This window comes from Thalassophryne amazonica, chromosome 16 (assembly GCF_902500255.1).
Source record: "Thalassophryne amazonica chromosome 16, fThaAma1.1, whole genome shotgun sequence".
Classification (NCBI taxonomy): domain Eukaryota; kingdom Metazoa; phylum Chordata; class Actinopteri; order Batrachoidiformes; family Batrachoididae; genus Thalassophryne; species Thalassophryne amazonica.
This window is the reverse complement of record NC_047118.1, coordinates 84,417,887-84,425,835: the sequence shown is the minus strand read 5'-3', so window position 1 is coordinate 84,425,835 and position 7,949 is coordinate 84,417,887.

Sequence of the window (7,949 nt, the reverse complement as noted above, 5' to 3'; positions counted from 1 at the left end):
CCATATTAATTTTCCAAACGGTGTCCACCTGGAGGTCTCTCACAGTTTCTGGAAAAAAATTGATGCAGCAAAGCTCCAAATCGTTCAGACATTTATTTGCAATAAAAAAACGACAAGAGGGTGGACCAGTGCTCACACAAAGCCTGCTCACAGGCGAATGACGCAACCGACAGGCGTGAAAAAACTCACACATGCGCATGAAGGTTCAAGCTTGTCTGATGCAATCACACGTGATTCAAATCCATATGGTTTTTGAAAAAAAAACATATATGTTTGCCATATAGACGTTTGGACATCGGACAGTCTGCAGCACTTTTTATGGCTGTCTGACAGCAGTCTGTGTCATGTACCTGTTGTCTATATGCACTTTGGATGCCATCATGCAGGTGTGGACGAGGTAATCTGACACTGCTGACCACACCTCTTTCCCTCCCGACTGTGTCGGATTATGGCAATATTTGCTGTGTCGGGCTGCTTCTTGCACATTCTTGCTATGTGTGACGGGGGCTTTACACTTAGTCTTCCCAGAATGATCTCAGTTTTCCTGGCCCACTTTTCTCTGTAAAGTTCATAACAAGTACTGTGGATCCAGGGAGTAACTCAGCACCATAGATCTTCTTGTCATACAGAGCTTTAACTCTCACCCCTTCTTTGTTTGCTGCTTTGGAGGCCAGTTTGTAAGATTCAGTCATTTTAGCTCTTGAATGTTCAGCATAGTTCTGGTGAGATAAGCTCTGTTCTTTTGTTGTTAGGTCAAACACTAGATCAATGGGCAATTTTGGACTATGACCAAATAAGAGGAAATATGGGGCATAGCCCATAGCCTCACTGCTTGTATGGTTATAGGAATAGACAACTTTAGCCAAAGGGGACTTCCAGTCTGCTTTAGCCGCTTTGGGTAAATTTCTAAGGATTGCCAACAAAGTACAATTAAATCGCTCCACCTGCCCATTCCCTTGGGGGTGGTAGAGAGTTGCTGGAGAGACCTGCATGCCACTATACTCCTGGAGCTTTGCAAACAGTCTATTTTGATACTCCTTGGTCATGATGCAGTGTGAGCAGCTTTGTTACATCAGGGTTAAGCCCGGGCAAAGCGAGTGAAGTGGACCACTGCTTGGTCTGTGCAGTCATTAGCATGGAGGTCATAAAGAGGCTTTGCTATATGGGAGAAGTTTGGAATATAGTTGCAGTAATAGGAAATAAAACCCAGCAGCTTTCTTAGCTCTCCCATTGTGGTGGGTTGCTGATGTTTTAAAGCCTGCACAGGGGCAATGTCAGCGGGGTCCAGGGTGTAGCCCTCTTTTGTAACTAGACTGCCAACCTGCTGCTTGAATAACTCACACTTTCAGGGAGTAAGCTTCATCCCATGGTCCTGGTCATGGTGCAGAACACTTCTCAGGTCACGCAAGTGATCTTCAGAAATCTGTGAACGGACAGATTTCATTGTCCATGAATTGACAATGAAATCCATGAAAGGGGACAAATATCATCCCTCAACCCCCACAAACACTCCTCCATAGATCTTTGAAATACTGCTGGTGCCGAGGACAAAACAAGTGGAATTTTTACCCATTCATATTCATTCAAATGCCCTGAGGGTCGACTCGACTCTTCCAAGAAGCCCTGGTGATACGCCTTCCCTTTGGCTGAGGACAGAAAACCAGGCACTTCCCTTCAGACTGTTTAGCATATCCTGTATCAGGTATTGACTTCCTATTCAACTCTAAAGTCGCAGTACAAACGCAGTCCTTCATCTTTTTCTGCACACAAACTACTGGGCTAGAAAATGACGACTTAGATTTAGTTATTCAGCCTGTGTTTAACAAATCCTCCAAATATTCTTTTACTTCTTTATGAAGTGGACTGGGGACTGAGATGCAAATCTTCTTAACAGGAGTGGGGTCATTGAGTCTTATTTTCAACTGCAAAGATGCAATTGTCCCTACACCCTTCTTGCTTGCCTCTATTGGTGGTTGGCTCTCACTGCGGTATTGTATCACTTCCTGTTCCGGAGCACAGCGGTGTTTTTCTGTATCTGTTAGCTGTTTAATCTGCGCAGTTAGATTGATCTAGTTATCTAGATTACGATTTGTTTCCCAGTGTAATCTTCACGTGCCTTAACTAAAGCACTCCCTCTGCTGAATCACCTCTAAATTATTTACACATTATTCACTTTGCGTGTTTTTAGGAATCCGCTAGCTTAGCGTAGCTACTAGCTCTTAGCCGATTTAGCATGGCGGCTTCTCCTGTCTCTCCCGCACTTTTCTGCTCTGGGTGTGAAATGTTTAGTTATTCCTCGGCCTCCTTTAGCAGTAACGGTACTTGTAATAAGTGTAGCTTATTCGTAGCTTTGGAGGCCAGGCTGGGTGAATTGGAGACTCGGCTCCGCACCGTGGAAAATTCTACAGCTAGCCAGGCCCCTGTAGTCGGTGCGGACCAAGGTAGCTTAGCCGCCGTTAGTTACCCCCTGGCAGATCCCGAGCAGCCGGGAAAGCAGGCTGACTGGGTGACTGTGAGGAGGAAGCGTAGCCCTAAACAGAAGCCCCGTGTACACCGCCAACCCGTTCACATCTCTAACCGTTTTTCCCCACTCGATGACACACCCGCCGAGGATCAAACTCTGGTTATTGGCGACTCTGTTTTGCAAAATGTGAAGTTAGCGACACCAGCAACCATAGTCAATTGTCTTCCGGGGGCCAGAGCAGGCGACATTGAAGGAAATTTGAAACTGCTGGCTAAGGCTAAGCGTAAATTTGGTAAGATTGTAATTCACGTCGGCAGTAATGACACCCGGTTACGCCAATCGGAGGTCACTAAAATTAACATTAAATCGGTGTGTAACTTTGCAAAAACAATGTCGGACTCTGTAGTTTTCTCTGGGCCCCTCCCCAATCGGACCGGGAGTGACATGTTTAGCCGCATGTTCTCCTTGAATTGCTGGCTGTCTGAGTGGTGTCCAAAAAATGAGGTGGGCTTCATAGATAATTCAATCAATCATTCAATCAACTTTTTTCTTATATAGCACCAAATCACAACAAACAGTTGCCCCAAGGCGCTCCATATTGTAAGGCAAGGCCATACAATAATTATGAAAAACCCCAACGGTCAAAACGACCCCCTATGAGCAAGCACTTAGCCACAGTGGGAAGGAAAAACTCCCTTTTAACAGGAAGAAACCTCCAGCAGAACCAGGCTCAGGGAGGGGCAGTCTTCTGCTGAGACTGGTTGGGGCTGAGGGAAAAAACCAGGAAAAAGACATGCCGTGAAGGGGGGCAGAGATCGATCACTAATGATTAAATGCAGAGTGATGCATACGGAGCAAAAAGAGAAAGAAACAGTGCATCATGGGAACCCCCCCACAATATACGTCTAAAGCAGCATAACCAAGGGATGGTCCAGGGTCACCTGATCCAGCCCTAACTATAAGCCTTAGCGAAAAGGAAAGTTTTAAGCCTAATCTTAAAAGTAGAGAGGGTATCTGTCTCCCTGATCTGAATTGGGAGCTGGTTCCACAGGAGAGGAGCCTGAAAGCTCTTACAAACCCTAGGAACTACAAGTAAGCCCGCAGTCTGAGAGCGAAGCGCTCTAATGGGGTAATATGGTACTACGAGGTCCCTAAGATAAGATGGGACCTGATTATTCAAAACCTTATAAGTAAGAAGAAGAATTTTAAATTCTATTCTAGAATTAACAGGAAGCCAATGAAGAGAGGCCAACACGGGTGAGATATGCTCTCTCCTGCTAGTCCCCGTCAGTACTCTAGCTGCAGCATTCTGAACCAACTGAAGGCTTTTTAGGGAACTTTTAGGACAACCTGATAATAATGAATTACAATAGTCCAGCCTAGAGGAAATAAATGCATGAATTAGTTTTTCAGCATCACTCTGAGACAAGACCTTTCTGATTTTAGAGATATTGCGTAAATGCAAAAAGGCAGTCCTACATATTTGTTTAATATGCGCTTTGAATGACATATCCTGATCAAAAATGACTCCAAGATTTCTCACAGTATTACTAGAGATCAGGGAAATGCCATCCAGAGTAACGATCTGGTTAGACACCATGCTTCTAAGATTTGTGGGGCCAAGTACAATAACTTCAGTTTTATCTGAGTTTAAAAGCAGGAAATTAGAGGTCATCCATGTCTTTATGTCTGTAAGACAATCCTGCAGTTTAGCTAATTGGTGTGTATCCTCTGGCTTCATGGATAGATAAAGCTGGGTATCATCTACGTAACAATGAAAATTTAAGCAATACCGTCTAATAATACTGCCTAAGGGAAGCATGTATAAAGTGAATAAAATTGGTCCTAGCACAGAACCTTGTGGAACTCCATAATTAACTTTAGTCTGTGAAGAAGATTCCCCATTTACATGAACAAACTGTAATCTATTAGACAAATATGATTCAAACCACCGCAGCGCAGTGCCTTTAATACCTATGACATGCTCTAATCTCTGTAATAAAATTTTATGGTCAACAGTATCAAAAGCAGCACTGAGGTCCAACAGAACAAGCACAGAGATAAGTCCACTGTCCGAAGCCATAAGAAGATCATTTGTAACCTTCACTAATGCTGTTTCTGTACTATGATGAATTCTAAAACCTGACTGAAACTCTTCAAATAGACCATTCCTCTGCAGGTGATCAGTTAGCTGTTTTACAACTACCCTCTCAAGAATCTTTGAGAGAAAAGGAAGGTTGGAGATTGGCCTATAATTAGCTAAGATAGCTGGGTCAAGTGATGGCTTTTTAAGTAATGGTTTAATTACTGCCACCTTAAAGGCCTGTGGTACATAACCAACTAACAAAGATAGATTGATCATATTTAAGATTGAAGCATTAAATAATGGTAGGACTTCCTTGAGCAGCCTGGCAGGAATGGGGTCTAATAAACATGTTGATGGTTTGGATGAAGTAACTAATGAAAATAACTCAGACAGAACAATCGGAGAGAAAGAGTCTAACCAAATACCGGCATCACTGAAAGCAGCCAAAGATAACGATACGTCTTTGGGATGGTTATGAGTAATTTTTTCTCTAATAGTTAAAATTTTGTTAGCAAAGAAAGTCATGAAGTCATTACTAGTTAAAGTTAATGGAATACTCAGCTCAATAGAGCTCTGACTCTTTGTCAGCCTGGCTACAGTGCTGAAAAGAAACCTGGGGTTGTTCTTATTTTCTTCAATTAGTGATGAGTAGAAAGATGTCCTAGCTTTACGGAGGGCTTTTTTATAGAGCAACAGACTCTTTTTCCAGGCTAAGTGAAGATCTTCTAAATTAGTGAGACACCATTTCCTCTCCAACTTACGGGTTATCTGCTTTAAGCTACGAGTTTGTGAGTTATACCACGGAGTCAGACACTTCTGATTTAAAGCTCTCTTTTTCAGAGGAGCTACAGCATCCAAAGTTGTCTTCAAAGAGGATGTAAAACTATTGACGAGATACTCTAACTCCCTTACAGAGTTTAGGTAGCTACTCTGCTCTGTGTTGGTATATGACATTAGAGAACATAAAGAAGGAATCATATCCTTAAACCTAGTTACAGCGCTTTCTGAAAGACTTCTAGTGTAATGAAACTTATTCCCCACTGCAGGGTAGTCCATCAGGGTAAATGTAAATGTTATTAAAAAATGATCAGACAGAAGGGAGTTTTCAGGGAATACTGTTAAGTCTTCTATTTCCATACCATAAGTCAGAACAAGATCTAAGATATGATTAAAGTGGTGGGTGGACTCATTTACTTTTTGAGCAAAGCCGATAGAGTCTAATAATAGATTAAATGCAGTGTTGAGGCTGTCATTCTCAGCATCTGTGTGGATGTTAAAATCGCCCACTATAATTATCTTATCTGAGCTAAGCACTAAGTCAGACAAAAGGTCTGAAAATTCACAGAGAAACTCACAGTAACGACCAGGTGGACGATAGATAATAACAAATAAAACTGGTTTTTGGGACTTCCAATTTGGATGGACAAGGCTAAGAGACAAGCTTTCAAATGAATTAAAGCTCTGTCTAGGTTTTTGATTAATTAATAAGCTGGAATGGAAGATTGCTGCTAATCCTCCGCCCCGGCCCGTGCTACGAGCATTCTGACAGTTAGTGTGACTCGGGGGTGTTGACTCATTTAAACTAACATATTCATCCTGCTGTAACCAGGTTTCTGTTAGGCAGAATAAATCAATACGTTGATCAATTATTATATCATTTACCAACAGGGACTTAGAAGAGAGAGACCTAATGTTTAATAGACCACATTTAACTGTTTTAGTCTGTGGTGCAATTGAAGGTGCTATATTATTTTTTCTTTTTGAATTTTTATGCTTAAATAGATTTTTGCTGGTTATTGGTGGTCTGGGAGCAGGCATCGTCTCTACGGGGATGGGGTAATGAGGGGATTCCCCATTCCTACCAGGCTGCTCAAGGAAGCCCTACCATTATTTAATGCTTCGATCTTAAATATGATCAATCTATCTTTGTTAGTTGGCTATGTACCACAGGCTTTTAAGGTGGCAGTAATTAAACCATTACTTAAAAAGCCATCACTTGACCCAGCTATCTTAGCTAATTATAGGCCAATCTCCAACCTTCCTTTTCTCTCAAAAATTCTTGAAAGGGTAGTTGTAAAACAGCTAACTGATCATCTGCAGAGGAATGGTCTATTTGAAGAGTTTCAGTCAGGTTTTAGAATTCATCATAGTACAGAAACAGCATTAGTGAAGGTTACAAATGATCTTCTTATGGCCTCAGACAGTGGACTCATCTCTGTGCTTGTTCTGTTAGACCTCAGTGCTCCTTTTGATACTGTTGACCATAAAATTTTATTACAGAGATTAGAGCATGCCATAGGTATTAAAGGCACTGCACTGCGGTGGTTTGAATCATATTTCTCTAATAGATTACAATTTGTTCATGTAAATGGGGAATCTGTGGAATCTCAAAGTGCATATTAAACAAATATGTAGGACTGCTTTTTTGCATTTACGCAATATCTCTAAAATCAGAAAGGTCTTGTCTCAGAGTGATGCTGAAAAACTAATTCCTGCATTTATTTCCTCTAGGCTGGACTATTGTAATTCATTATTATCAGGTTGTCCTAAAAGTTCCCTAAAAAGCCTTCAGTTAATTCAAAATGCTGCAGCTAGAGTACTGACGGGGACTAGAAGGAGAGAGCATATCTCACCCATATTGGCCTCTCTTCATTGGCTTCCTGTTAATTCTAGAATAGAATTTAAAATTCTTCTTCTTACTTATAAGGTTTTGAATAATCAGGTCCCATCTTATCTTAGGGACCTCGTAGTACCATATCACCCCAATAGAGCGCTTCGCTCTCAGACTGCAGGCTTACTTGTAGTTCCTAGGGTTTGTAAGAGTAGAATGGGAGGCAGAGCCTTCAGCTTTCAGGCTCCTCTCCTGTGGAACCAGCTCCCAATTCAGATCAGGGAGACAGACACCCTCTCTACTTTTAAGATTAGGCTTAAAACTTTCCTTTTTGCTAAAGCTTATAGTTAGGGCTGGATCAGGTGACCCTGAACCATCCCTTAGTTATGCTGCTATAGACGTAGACTGCTGGGGGGTTCCCATGATGCACTGTTTCTTTCTCTTTTTGCTCTGTATGCACCACTCTGCATTTAATCATTAGTGATCGATCTCTGCTCCCCTCCACAGCATGTCTTTTTCCTGGTTCTCTCCCTCAGCCCCAACCAGTCCCAGCAGAAGACTGCCCCTCCCTGAGCCTGGTTCTGCTGGAGGTTTCTTCCTGTTAAAAGGGAGTTTTTCCTTCCCACTGTAGCCAAGTGCTTGCTCACAGGGGGTCGTTTTGACCGTTGGGGTTTTACATAATTATTGTATGGCCTTGCCTTACAATATAAAGCGCCTTGGGGCAACTGTTTGTTGTGATTTGGCGCTATATAAAAAAATTAATTGAATTGATTGATCATACTCATCAT